General features: G+C 42.9%; 1 non-coding gene and 1 pseudogene across 1 annotated transcript; both read left to right on the top strand.

Moving 5' to 3' along the window:
* Window positions 1-3,484: 3,484 nt before the first annotated feature.
* On the top strand, window positions 3,485-3,600 carry LOC111765879 (U2 spliceosomal RNA; annotated as a pseudogene).
* Window positions 3,601-7,373: 3,773 nt separating this feature from the next.
* Window positions 7,374-7,481, top strand: LOC111765880 (U6 spliceosomal RNA). Its single transcript, XR_002798095.1, has one exon. It is a non-coding gene; the product is annotated as a U6 spliceosomal RNA (small nuclear RNA).
* The last annotated feature ends 7,309 nt before the right edge of the window (window positions 7,482-14,790 follow it).

The following is a 14,790-nucleotide window of genomic DNA, read 5'->3' as shown; positions in this document are numbered from 1 at the left end:
TTGTGCCAAGGCACGTGGTGGTGTCTCATGGTCTCTCCCTTCTCATCCAGGTTTCATTGCTTTCAGCTTCTTGCTTCCATGGCTTTCTCCCTCTCTGTCTGAATTTCATTCTCTTACAAAGGACTCCAGTAATAGGAGTAAGACCCATCCTGGCTGAGGTGGGCCACACCTTAACTGAAGTAGCCTCATCAAAAGATTCTACTTAAAATTGGTCCACATCCACAGGAATGGATTAACTTTTAGAACATGCCTTTTGGGGATACATACAGTTTCAAACCACCACACAGGGGATGCTAGAGACGCAAGCTGGGGCCGTCCTATGGAGGGTTAAAGCAAGTGATGATGATGGCTTAAGCTAGAACAGGGGCAGTGGGGATGGAATGTAAGGACCGAATGCAGGAGACATTGGCGAGACCAAATTGACAGCACTTGGTAACTGACTGAATGGTGGAGTGATGGGGTGGGAGGAGTGGAGGGTGATTCCCAGATTTCTAGCTTAGGAGACTGGCATCATTTACTGGGATACAGGAAGAGGAGTAGGCTTGGGTGGGGGTGAGAGTAGACATAATGACTGTGAGGAGGTATCCCAAGATGGGGTGGAGAGAAATCCAGCGAGCAGCTGTCAGATACTTCAAGGGAGGGATGTGAAGATTGGGAGTAATAATTTGACAACAATGTGAGTGTATTAGTCAGCCAAAGGGGTGCTGATGCAAAATATCAGAAATTGGTTGGTTTTTATAAAGGGTATTTATTTGGGGTAGGAGCTTACAGATACCAGGCCATAAAGCATAATTTACTTCCCTCACCAAAGTCTATTTCCAGGTGTTAGAACAAGACAGCTACCGATGTCTGTGAGGATTCAGGCTTCCTGGGTTCCTCCCCTCCTCAGGCTTCTTTTTCCTGGGCTCAGGGTTTCTCTCTTCCTGGGGCTTGCTTCTCTTTCCTCTTTGAGCTTACTTTCAAGGGCTTCAGCTTAAGGCTTCAGCATCAAACTTCAGCATCAAAAACCCTCAAGACTCTGTTCTTTGCCATGCCTTTTATCTGTGAGTCCCCACCCCTTGTTGGGTGGGGACTCAATGCCCTAATCACAACTCAATCATGTCCAGGTACAGATCAGCTTACAAACATAATCCAATATTTCATTTTGGAATTCATCAACATCAAACTGCTACAGTGAATATAACATGTTTAGACACTCACTCTGTGCCAGACACTATGGTAAATATTATATACGTGCATTCTTTTTTTTTTTTTTTTTTTTTTAAAGATTTATTTATTTTATTTAATTCCCCCCCCTCCCCTGGTTGTCTGTTCTTGGTGTCTGTTTGCTGCGTCTTGTTTCTTTGTCCGCTTCTGTTGTCGTCAGCGGCACCCGCTTCTGTTGTCGTCAGCGGCACGGGAAGTGTGGGCGGCGCCATTCCTGGGCAGGCTGCTCTTTCTTTTCACGCTGGGCGGCTCTCCTCACGGGCGCACTCCTTGCGCGTGGGGCTCCCCCACGCGGGGGACACCCTTGCGTGGCAAGGCACTCCTCGCGCGCATCAGCACTGCGCATGGGCCAGCTCCACACGGGTCAAGGAGGCCCGGGGTTTGAACCGCGGACCTCCCATATGGTAGACGGACGCCCTAACCACTGGGCCAAAGTCCGTTTCCCGTGCATTCTTATTCAATTGTCACATGCCTATTTTAAGATGCTCACTATTATACCCATATCATAGTTGAGGAAATGGGCTTAGAGAGGTCATTTGCCCAAAGTCACTGATAAGTGAGAGGAATACAGCCAGGAAGGGAGAGAGAGAGCGATGTGGGAGTGTCTGTGACAGGGTTTGTGTTGATGGCAAAAAGGCAGTGGTGAGGAGGTAGCAGAGAAGGGCAGGAGAGAGCTAGGCTTGGGGACAGAGAGAGGGTTGTAAGCCTCTGCCTGAGTAGCTATCCATTGCCCGAAAGCCGATTTTGGTGAAATTGAGATGGAGGCAATGCTCAGTGGAAAGCTAAGAATGCTGCTTGCTTACAAAAGAAGAACAGATCCCCAGGGTCCACTAAAAAGAGTGAAAAGTGGGGTCTGAAGGGAGAGAGGAGGCTCCACAGGGTGGAGACTCAGGGAAGAAGGCTGAAAGTTGCCCAAAGGGCAGTTACAGAAGATGACAGAAATGAGGTAGGCTGGGTGCTGGAGGTGAAGTGGGAATGGAACAAATTATATGTAGGTCCAAGGAACTTGAGTGCAAAGTTGCTGTGCTGGGGCCACAACCCAGTCCTAGTCTGAAGGAGAAAGATAAACCAGTCCCTGTACCCTCCTTGAACACTGAAGGTTGGTGAACCTGGGTGGCTGGTGCTATTGGGAATGGCGAAGTCAAAGCCTCAGCAGAGTCCAGCCTTCCCTCTCTTCTCCCATCTTGTATGTGTCTTCTCTCTTTCCCTCACTCTTTATCCAACGGGAATCATTTTTATTGGCTAAACCCAACTCTTTGGAGTCACCAATTTGCACTTTCCAGGGACTTTCCATTTTGTCGCTACTCCTGGCAAACTTCTGTTTGGACTTCTCAGTCCTTAACTGTACTTTTCTCCTGCCCTACCCACAACCCTCTCTGCAAAACCTAACTCCATTTATCCCACCCCTCCTGTTTAACTATATCATTCTGGAGGTGTGGCCTCTTTGTTCTATACTATTGTCACTTTTTCTTTATTTTATTTTTATTTTTTTAAAGATTTATTTATTTATTTATTTCTCTCCCCTTCCTCGCCCCCCACCCCCAGTTGTCTGTTCTCTGTGTCGATTTGCTGAGTGTTCTTTTGTCCACTTCTGTTGTTGTCAGCGGCACGAGAATGTGTCTCTTTTTGTTGCGTCATCTTGCTGTGTCAGCTCTCCGTGTGTGCGGTGCCATTCCTGGGCAGGCTGAACTTTCTTTCGCACAGGCAGCTCTCCTTACGGGGCACACTCCTTGCGCGTGGGGCTCCCCTATGCGGGGGACACCCCTGCGTGGCACAGCAATCCTTGTGCACTTCAGCTCTGCACATGGGCCAGCTTCACATGGGTCAAGGAGGCCCGGGGTTTGACCCATGGACCTTCCATGTTGTAGATGGACGCCCTATCCATTGGGCCAAGTCTGCTTCCCTGTCACTTTTTTTTAAAAACAAGAAATTCATCACATTATCTATATTAAACACCTGTTATGGGCAAGACACTGCTCACTTCTTAGTGGGTCCAGTCTCCAAACTCCAGGCAGTGTCAACCCTGGGAAAGCCATCTCCAGGGGACAAAGACCCCTTGAATCACACTGATTTGCCCATCCTTCCTTTGTTTCTCTGGACAACATCAATCTCCTTTCCTTTAGCCTGTATCAGCACATTCATCCCCAAATGTATCACTAATTGGGGTGCAGGATGTTGCTAAGGTATGTATGTGAATCTATGACTTGTATAAATCATGCCAAGGTAATGAGCCTTTAATGGGTGCTCACTATATATATGGCTCTAAAATAGCTGCAAAATCATTTCTCAGCCATTTGGCTAAGATCAAGTGTAGTTTCTCTTCTTATCAGTTAATAGCTGCAGAATATTGAGAAAACACTGTCTTTGTTTTCAATGAAAGTAGAGAGACCATCAAGCTAGTGATTAAGATTGTAGGCTTAGGGAAGCAGATATGGCTCAAGCAATTGGGCTCCTGTCTACCATATAGGAGGTCCAGGGTACAATGCCCAGGGCCTCCTAGTGAAGGCAAGCTGGCCAGTGGGGTGAGCTGGTCCACACAGAGTGCTGGCCTGCACAGAGTGCTGCCCTGCGTAGGAGTGCTGGCCCATACAGAGAGCTGGCACAGCAAGATGACACAATAAAAAGAGATACAGAGAAGAGATAACAGAGATGCAGCAGATCAGGAAGCTGAGGTGTCGCAAGAGAATGATTGTCTCTCTCACTCTGGAAGGTCGCAGGATTGGTTCCCAGAGCTGCCTAATGAGAATACAAGGAGACACAGAAGAACACAGAGTGAAAGGACTCAGAAAGCAGACAATGGGGTGGGGGTGGGGGCAGGGGAGAGAATAGGGGAGAAATAAATAAATCTTTTAAAAAAAGATTGTAGGGTTATACACTCAGATGTGACTTCTCTACACAAGCCTCTTCCATCCCTTTTTTTGAATCTGTGGTTGGCACTGGGGTTAGTATATGCCCAAGAGACTTGAATCTCTGGGCTCTCCACGTGCCACCTGTGCCCTGAGCTTCAGTGGTGTTGTAGCACCTACTCTCCAGTTCGTTGGACTTACCCAGGTGAGCTGACAGGGAGGTGAGGATGGACAACCACTATACCAAGGAACCAAGAAAGTCTACAGCTGTGGGCACGAGAATTCCATCTACTAGCCATGAGGGATATCAAAGTCCCCTCTCAATTGAGAGGTAGAGTGGGCATCAACATCCCAGGGTCCTCAGGATTGGGGAATGAAATATGGATTAGAGTGAATTTACTGGTGTTCAACTATAGAATTATTGTGACTCTAGCAATGGAAGAAATTATATCACTGATGTGGAGACAGTGGCCACGGGAGTTGCTGAAGGCAGGGAGAGGGAAAAGGAGTTGTGATATGGGGGCATTTTTGGGAGTTGTCCTGAATGATATTGCAGGGACAGATGGAGGACATTATATATCCTGCAATAACCCACTGAATGGACTGGGAGAGAGTGTAAACTGCAATGTAAACTATAATCCATGCTGTGCAGCAGTGCTCCAAAATGTATTCATCAAATGCAGTGAATGTGCCACACTAATGAAAGAAGTTGTTGATGTGGGAAAAGTGAGGGGTGTGGGGAGTGGGGCATATGGAAACCTCTTATATTTTTTTAATGTATGATCATACACATTTTTAATGTGTGATCTATGTATCTTTTAAAAATAAATTAAAAATATATTTTTTAAAAAGATTGTAGGCAAAAAATCAGAATCCCACCTTCCTCATTTACTACCCATGTGATCTTGAGAAAAGAGACAAACAATAGAGAAAATAAATGAATTAAAACCTGGTTCTTTGAGGGGATCTTTGCTAAATCTCTAGTCAGAGTGATCAGGAAAAGAAGAAAGAGGATGCAAATTAACAGTGTGAAGGATAACAGAAGTGGTGTCACTGCAGATTCTACAGATATTAAAAAGAATACTAAGGGGATATCCATGAACAGCTCTCTGCCAATAAATTTGACAACTTAGGTGAAATGGACAAATTTATTGAAAGACACAAACTTTGAAAGCTTACCCAGGAACAAATAGGTATATGGAGAGTCCTTTGTTAAAGAAATTGAATTTATTGTTAAAAACCTTCCTACAATGAGAACTTCAGGGCCAGATGGCTTCACTGATGATCTCTACCAAACATTTAAAGAAAAAGTAATACCAGTTCTATGCAAACTTTTCCAGAAAGTTGAAGAGGAGGGAATACTTCCTCACTCTTTTTATGAGACCAACATTAACCTGATAACAATACCAGACAAAGACATCACAAGAAAACTATAGACCAATATCCCTCATGAACCTAGATGCAAAAATCTTAGCAAATCAAAACCAACAAAGTATAAAAAAGGAGAATACACTCATGAACAAGTAAGGTTATCCCAGCAATGCAAAATTGGTTTAACATTCGAAAATCAAGAAATGTTTTCAGATTAACAAAGTTTATTAGCATATTAACATACTATATTAACACAACATATTAACATCCTATACCATATTAAGAAACTATAAAAAAAGACATGTGATTATCTTGATAGATGCAGAAAAAGCATTTGACAAAACCCAACATTCAATTTTAAAAAACTCTCAACAAGCAAGGAATGGTAGGGAACTTCCTCTATTTGATGAAGGGCATCTATGAAAAGCCTACAGCTAGCATAACGTATAATGATGAACAAATGAATTCATTCCCCCTAAGATCAAGTACAAGACAACTATGTCTGCTCTTTCCACTTCTATTCAACATTTTACTGGAAGTTCTAGTCAGTGCAATAAGGCAAAGAAAATGAAATAAAAAGGTATCTAGATAGGAAAGAAAGAAGTAAAACTGTCTTTATTTGCAGATGACATGATTGGTTATGTAGAAAATCCGATGGGATCTACAAGACAGCTACAAGAACTAATGTGACTTTAGCAAGGTTGCAGAATAGAAGATCATTATGCATAAATCAGTTGTATTTTGTATATACGAGGAACAAACAATTGGAAGCCAAAATTTAAAGATAACATTATTTGCAATTCATTGGGGAAAAATAATTTTTTCAACAACAGTGCTGGGATAACTGGATATCCACATGCAAAAGAATGAGATTGGTCTCCTTTCTTACACCATACACAGAAATTAACTTAAAGTGGATCATAGACCTATATGTAAGAGCTAAAACTACGAAATTCTTAGAAGGAAACATGGGTGTACATTTGTGTGACCTTGGATTAGGCAAGAGTGTCATAAGTAAGGACAACCAAGGCACAAGCAACAAAAGGAAAAAAATAAATAATATTTCATCAAAATTTAAAAAACTTTTATACATCGAAAGACACTATCAAAGAGGAAGACAATGTATAAAGTGCCTGCTATATTCCAAGAGCTATCCTAGGTACTTTTTATAGGTGTTAACTTGGTGACTCATCATGAAAACCTCATTTTGACAGATGAGGAAACTAAAGCTCGAGAGCTTAAATAAGTTTCCCACGGTCACACAGCTAGTAAGCTAATGAATGAGAAAGGATTGATTCCAACCCATCTGTTCCATTCACTCTTTTGCACTATTCTATATCATATCCCATGGCAGCTTTCAGAAACACACACACATGCAATATACACATCATATACATATATCAACAAAGGCATTTTACACATTCACATCCTATACCCCATGTATACATCCACCCCACATACATATACAAACATGCCCATACTAAATGCCACACTTATCAACACACTTGCACTCAAACACAGGCATTCATATTTCTGCACATGCAACTCTACGTAACACAACCCACAGTACATTCACAAACACCCCAGGTACACCCTAATCCCAACACACATCCATACACATCCATCCATCCAAACACATCACACCTAGAAACTTACCCACATCACACAAACTCACAATCATCCATAGTCACAGATATAGAAATTGTAAAATGCATTTGGCCCTCAAGGCATTTGGCCTTCATCCTGTTAATCAAAACTGGCTCTTAGATGATGAATAAGATATTTGCAGGTTACTGAGTGAGAGAGCCTAGAAAAAAAGAAACTATCAAGAAAGCAAAAAGACAACTCACAGAAATGGGAGAAAATATTTGCAAATATTACATCTTATGAGGGTCTAATATCCAGAATATATAAAGAACTCTTACAACTCAACAATAAAAAGACAACCCAGTGCTTGCTTTGGCAGCACATATACTAAAATTGGAACAATACAGGGAAGATTAGCATGGGCCCCTGTGCAAGGATGACATGCAAATTCGTGAAGCATTCCATATTTTTCATATGGGAATCCCCTATATTTTTTATGTAACATTTATGTGTCTTTTTTAAAAAATAAAAATCTATTAAAAGGGAAACGGACTTGGCCCAGTGGTTAGGGCGTCTGTCTACCACATGGGAGGTCCGCGGTTCAAACCCTGGGCCTCCTTGACCCGTGTGGAGCTGGCCCATGTGCAGTGCTGATACGCGCAAGGAGTGCCGTGCCACGCAGGGGTGTCCCCCGCGTAGGGAAGCCCCACGCACAAGGAGTGTGCCCCGTAAGGAGAGCCGCCCAGCGCGAAGGAAAGAGCAGCCTGCCCAGGAATGGCGCCGCCCACACTTGCCGTGCCGCTGAGGACAACAGAAGCGGACAAAGAAACAAGACGCAGCAAACAGACACAGAACAGACAACCGGGGGAGAGGGGGGAATTAAATAAATAAATAAATAAATCTTTTTAAAAAATCTATTAAAAAAAGAAACTGGTTCAAGGGAGCTGTCAGGTTCATTGTTGAGGAGCAGAGTCCACATTTGGGGTTCACTCTTACCAGATATGTGCTATTAGGCATGTTGTCTAATGTCTTTATACTTCCATTTAACATTTTATATCTGTAAAATTTTACATCTAGTATCTCCTGCACATTGTTTCTATACATATGCATAAATTAAAGTAATGGGTGCTAAGTGTTTACTCCAGTGTAAACACATAATAAGGAGAAAAAAAAAAAAGACTACCCAATTAAAAATTGGGCAAAGGGTCTGAAAAGACATTTCTCTGAAGAAGATTTGCAAATGACCAATAAGCACATGAAACATCATTAATCATTAGGGAAATGCAAATCAAAAGCACAATGAGATACCAATTCACACCTACTAGAATGGCTACAGTAATTTTATAAGTGGCAAATAAGAATTGTTATTGCTAATGGGAATGTAAAATGGTGCAGCTGCTTTGGAAAAACATCTGGCAGTTCCTCGAAAAGTTAGATATAGAATTGCCATAGGGCCCAACAATTCCACTCCTAGGTATATAACCAAAAAAGAAAAAAGAAAACATGTCCATACAAAAATTTGTACATAAGTGTTCAAAGCAGCATTATTCCAAATAGCCAAAAAATGGAAGCAACCCAAGTGCCTACCAACTGGTGAATGGATGAATAAAATGTGGTTCATACAATGGGATCTGCAACATGGATGAACCTTAAAAACATGTTAAGTAAAAGAAGCCAGTCACAAAAGACCACATGTTGTATGATCCCATTTAAATGAAATGTACAGAAGAAGCAAATCCATAGAGACAGAAAGTAAGTTAGTAATCACTAGGGGCTGGGGGAGGGAGGAATGGAGACTGATTGGTAATAGTTATGGAGTTTCATTTTGGGCTGATATAAATGTTCTAATGAGATTATGGTGATAGCAGCATAACTGTAAATATAAAGAGAGGGGATTGCTAAAGGGTATGGGTTTTTTTTTTATAGACTAATGAAAACGTTCTAAAACTGATTGTAGTGATGAATGCACAACTCTGATTATACTGAAAGCCATTCATTGTACACTTTGGATGGATTGTATGATGTGTGAATATATCTCAGTAAAAACTGCTTGGAAATCATTGAATTGTATGCACTTTAAATTAGTGAAGCATATGGTTTGTGAATTATAGCTCAATAAAGCTGTTAAAAATAACTCAATTACAAGAAAACCAACCAATAAAAAAATGGGTAAAATGTGAACAGACACCTGAACAAATAAGAGATTTGGATGGCAAATAAACACATATAAAGATGCTCAACCTCATTAGCCATGAGGGAAATAAAAATTTAAACCACAGCAAGATTTACCACTATGCACCTATTAGAATGACTAGAATTTAAAAAGGCTGTTCATACCAAGTGTTGACAAGTGCATGGAGGAACCGGAACTCTCCTACACTGCTAGTGAGAATGTAAAATGGTACGACCACTTTTGAAAACATTTTGACAGTTTCTTTAAAGATTAAACATACACCTACCAGGGAAGCAGATGTGGCTCAAGTGATAGGGCTTCTGCCTACCATATGGGAGGACCCGGGTTTGATTTCTGGGGCCTCCCGGTGAAAAAGAAGAGTAAGCATGCTTGCGCGGTCAGCCAGTGCCCATGTGGTGAGCTGAGTGCCTGCATGGTAAGCCAGTGCCCACGTGGAGAGCTAACGCTGATGCAGTAACCTGAGTGCCCACGTGGCAAGCCAGTGCCCGTGCAAGTGAGTCATGCAGCAAGATGACAATGCAACAAAAAGAGAGGCAAAGCAGAGAGTCAAGGTGAAGTGCAGCAGAAACCAGGAATTGAGGTGGCGCAGCTGACCGGGAACCTCTCTCCACATCAGTGGCCCCCAAGATTGAATGCCAGTGAATCCTAGAGGAGAAAAAATGAAAAGATAAGGCAAAAAGAGAAATAGATACAGAAGATCACACAGTAAATGGACACAGAGAGCAAAAACAGTGGGATGGGGAAGGGGGAAGGGAAGGGAAGGGAAGGGGGTGGGGAAGGGAAGGGGAGGGGAAGGGAAGGGGAGGGGAGGGGGAGGGGAGGGGGAGGGGAGGGGGAGGGGAGGGGGAGGGGAGGGGAGGAGAGGAGGAGGAAGAATTTTTTAAAAAGTAAATAAATAGATCTTTTTTAAAAACCACATACACCTACCAAATGTCCCAACCATTCCACCCCTAGATATTTATCTAAGGAAAATAAAAGTGTTTGTCCACACAGAGACTTGTACATAAATATCCATAGCACCTTTATTTGTAATAGCCAAAAACCAGGCACAAAAAAACAAATGTCCATCAACAGATGAATGATAAAACCAAATGTGGGAAGCGAATGTAGCTCAGTGGTTGAGCACCTGCTTCCTGTGTATGAGGTCCTGGGTTCAATCCCCTGTATTTCCTTTAAAAAAAAACCCCAAATCTGGTAGAATAGTACTCAAAAATAAAAAGGAACAAAAGGTTATTGAGGGAAGCAGATGTGGCTCAACAGATAGAGCATCCACCTACCATATAGGAGGTCCAAGGTCCAAGGGTTCGATACCCAGGGCCTCCTGGATCACGGTGAGCTGGCCTACATGCAGTGCTGCTGCATGCAAGGAGTGCCAGCCCATGAAGGGATGCCCCCAAGTAAGTGTGCCCCCCATGCAAGGAGTGGCCCCTGTGCAAGGAGAGCCACCCCATGCGAAACCGCAGCCCACCCAGGAGTGGTGCCACACACACAGAGCTGATGCAGCAAGATGACACAGCAAGATGATGCAACAAAAGAGACACAGATCCCTAGTGCTGCCTGATGAGAATATAAGCAGACACAGAAGAACACACAGTGAATGGACACAGAGAGCAGACAATGGGGGGGGGGTTGGAGAGAAATATATAATCTTTAAAAAAAAAAGATTGGTAGGTACAGCAAGAATGAATCTCAAGGTAATTTTGCTGAAAGAAGCCAGACCCCCCCCCAAAAAAATGTACATATTGTGTTATTCCATTTGTATAAAATTCTAGAAAATGCAAACACTGTATTAGCAGAAAGCAGATCAGTAGTGGCCTGGAGATGGGGGTGGGGGATGGGGAAAACCTGCAGGAAGATTGTATTAGTCAGCCTAATAGGTGCTGATGCACAGTACCAGAAATCTGTTGGCTTTTATAAAAGGTATTTATTTGGGGTAAAAGCTTACAGTTACAAGGCCCTAAAGAGCCCAACTCAAGGTACCATAAGAGGTACTTCCTTACCCAAAGTCTGTTACCACGAGTTGAAGGAAGATGGCAGGTGATGTCTGCGAGGGTTCAGCCTTCCTCATTCCTCTTAAGGTTCTATGGGCCCAGCTCCTTCTGATCTCAGCTGTAGGCTGGAGGGCTCGGTTCTTTCCGGGTTCAGCTGCTCTGGTCTCCTCACAAGTTCAGCTGTAAACTATTAGGCAAATGGCTCATCTCTATTCCCAGGGCCTCTGCCATGTCTATGGAACTGTCTCTCTTTCTTTGTGTATCTTCTCTATGTATCTTCTCTTCTCTTTGCATCTACTTATGTGTTCTTGATTGGGCATTCATTTATACAGCCCACCAAGGGGACAGGACCTCAACCCTGCACACCCTAATGATGTGGTGGAATCAAAGCCCTAATCTTGATTTAATCAAGTAACCTTTGAATTTAGCACAATCAAAGGGTATCACGCCCAGAGAAACAGACCAGTTTAAAAACAATATCTCTTTTTGGAATTCATAAATAATATCAAACTGCCACAGAGGCCTTACAAAGGGGCAGGAGGAAACTTTTGGTAGGGATGGAAACTTGATTGTGGTGATGGTTTCATTGGTGGATGTATATGCCAAAAATTATCAAGTTGTACACTTTTGAATAGCACATGCAAATTGTTCACTTTATTATATATCATTTATATCTCAATAAAGCTGTAAACCAAAAAAAGGGGGGGATCTCTGAACAGGTGAATTGCAAGATCCTTCCCAGCAACAGTTCTGTAGAGATAATTAATCTGAAGCCTTCTACTGAAATAGTGCTTTGTATGGGGATGTCCAAATTGTTTCTGCAAAAATGGGGATTTTGCTTGGATTATGAAGAGACATGCCTCTGATCTTCACATCTATTGGATTATGTAGACGGAGCCTTAAAGCTCAGTGGGACAGAGCAGGAAAGCACACCATCAAGCGAGTGGGAAGATATCCAGTTTAGAGGAGGAAACTGGGGAAATGGCAGTCTAATGAGAACTGCTCTTTCCAATTTCTTTAAGTCTATGATTCAGAGGATCGGCTCGCCATGGACATTCCAGACCAGTGAGGCATCTCAGGACCATGAATGCATAGACATCCCAGGGGAGAAAACAATGGAAGACAAGATGGAAATGAGAAATCGCCTTTTTAGGTCTCTTGACCCAAATGCAAGGAGCTAAGAGGATATGGAGGAAGAGGTGGAAGTGTCCCTTCCCTGCAGGAAAGGAGATTATGACTTGATGGGGTCTGGGGAAATCAAGTGTAAGAAACTAAAGACCTGGAATGTCAAGCCTTCAGGGATGCCTTTCAGATGGACGTGCTTGAGGAACAAGAGGAAGGAGGTGATATCTCCCTGCCTGTTAACAGTGAAAGCCAAGAAGGCAAGGAAGGGGAAGAATGAAAAGCGGAGAGGAACACTTCAAAGTCATTTGTCAGCAGGGCAGCTCCTTAAGCCAGTGCCGTGGCTGATGGATCACCTCATGGAAAGCATCCGCAGAGAAGGGCCCTGCCCGAGAGGTTGTCACCCTATCCTCAGCCTGCACCTGGAGCAGATGCTTTAAAGAAAGACAGGCTGAACCCTGAATGCCTGGGTTGACTCTGGGCAATATTTACTCCTTAGGAGAGTGGCATTTTCCTCTTGATCCTGGAGCATGATAAGTTATGAACTTCAAGCCTGAAGCAGGGGGATTGAGTGTTCTTGTAATTTTATCCTACATAGCAGAGCCGTAGAAACTCCTCTTATCCAGAGGAACGTAGACTTCAAGGATCCCCCCTCCTGGCCCCACTTCACATCTGTTTCTCCTGCTGCCCCTAAGCTCTGTGCAGGGTACCTCCCTCTTCCCAGAAAGGCTGGTTACATTGATCAAGACTACAATAATTATTTATATTAGCAAGGCATTTCAAGGTTTATAAAGCACCTTCCCCTCCGATATCTCATTTGAATTCTTATTCAACCATGTGAGATAGGCATTATTTCATTTTGTAGGAGAGGAATTTAAGGGACCAGAACATAGACATTTGGATTAACTCATTCATTCATCCATATAGTTATTCAAATAATGATTGAACATTTATTGTGTGCCAGGCACTGGCTAGATGCTGAAGCACAATACTGAAACCAGAAAACAGACATTCACAGTCCCTGCCCTCAAGGAGCTCAGTCTAGTGCGGGGTGGGGACACAGTTATTAAGTCAACATAAATTAAATTGCAATTAGGAGAGATGCTATTATAGGGGTATCTCAGCCAGTCTTGGGGCCAGAGAAAGCATCTCTTTGAAGAGGAGTTACTTTTTTATTTTTTTTAATTCATTAAAAAAAATATTACATTCAAAAAATATGAGGTCCCCATTCACTCCCACCGCCCCCACCCCACCACTCCCCCCACAGCAACACTCTCCCCCATCATCATGACACATCCATTGCATTTGGTGAGTACATCTCTGGGAATTGCTGCACCTCATGGTCAGTGGTCCACATCATAGCCCATACTCTCCCACGTTCCATCCAGTGGGCCCTGGGAGGATCTACAATGTCCGGTAATTGTCCCTGCAGCACCACCCGGGACAACTCCAAGTCCCGAAAATGCCTCCACATCTCATCGAAGAGAAGTTATTTGATCTTAGAACTGAGCTGATGGACGATAAGCTTAGCTGGAAGAAGATGGAGTGGAGAAGGAGGGAAGAGTATTGGGAAAGCACTGTGACAAGAATGGACATAGCACTGCAGTCAGAAAGAGGGTAAGTGACAAGAGAGAAGACTGATGAAGTGGACAGGGGCTAGATTACACAGGGCCTTGCAGACTGTGGCCACGACTTTGGTCTGGATCCTAAGAGGCATGGGGAGCCACAGTCAGAGTTGGATTGGCATGGCCACTCTGGTTGCTGTGAAGAATTGATGTATTAGGAATGATAGGAACTTGAATGAAGATGGGAACAGTGGGAGCCTAGAGAAATGTACAAATTTTAGAGATATTGGGGAGGTAAAATTGACAGAAAATTCATGCCCCCCTCTTTTTTGGGTAATGGCCAAGCTCTTTAATAGAGGTAACCATGCCCACAAACATTACCCTATTTTTTTTAAAATTATGTAACATTTCTTTCTCTTCTTCAACCACACTGGTTTTCTGACTTCTCTCCATAGAACTTTTTTAAAAATATGTTTTTATTATAGAGGTTGTGAACTTACAAAACAATCATGCACATGTGTAGAATTCCCATACAACAACCCTTCACCAACACACCACACTGTGGTGGAACATTTGTTACAGATTATGAGATAATAGCATCAAACTATTAGCACCAACCAGGATCCATAGAGTACATTTGCCATATTTTCCCATACCCCCCTATTATTAGCACAATACATCTTTGGCACTGATGCAAGAATATTACAGTATTGCTGTTAACAATAGTCCATAGGTTATATTAATTGTATTTTTCCCATGTTTCTCCACATTCCCACCACCCTGCAATAGTGACATACATCTGCTCTAGTCACAGAAGGACATTCTTGCATTTCTATAGGGCATGCTCTTTTGATTACAGCATGCCAGGTGTGAATGGAATTAGTAGGGGTGTAGTGGGTTGAATGGTG

The sequence above is a fragment of the Dasypus novemcinctus genome, chromosome X (genome assembly GCF_030445035.2).
Source record: "Dasypus novemcinctus isolate mDasNov1 chromosome X, mDasNov1.1.hap2, whole genome shotgun sequence".
NCBI classification, from domain to species: Eukaryota; Metazoa; Chordata; class Mammalia; order Cingulata; family Dasypodidae; genus Dasypus; species Dasypus novemcinctus.
This window is presented reverse-complemented; position numbering and strand designations above follow the sequence as displayed.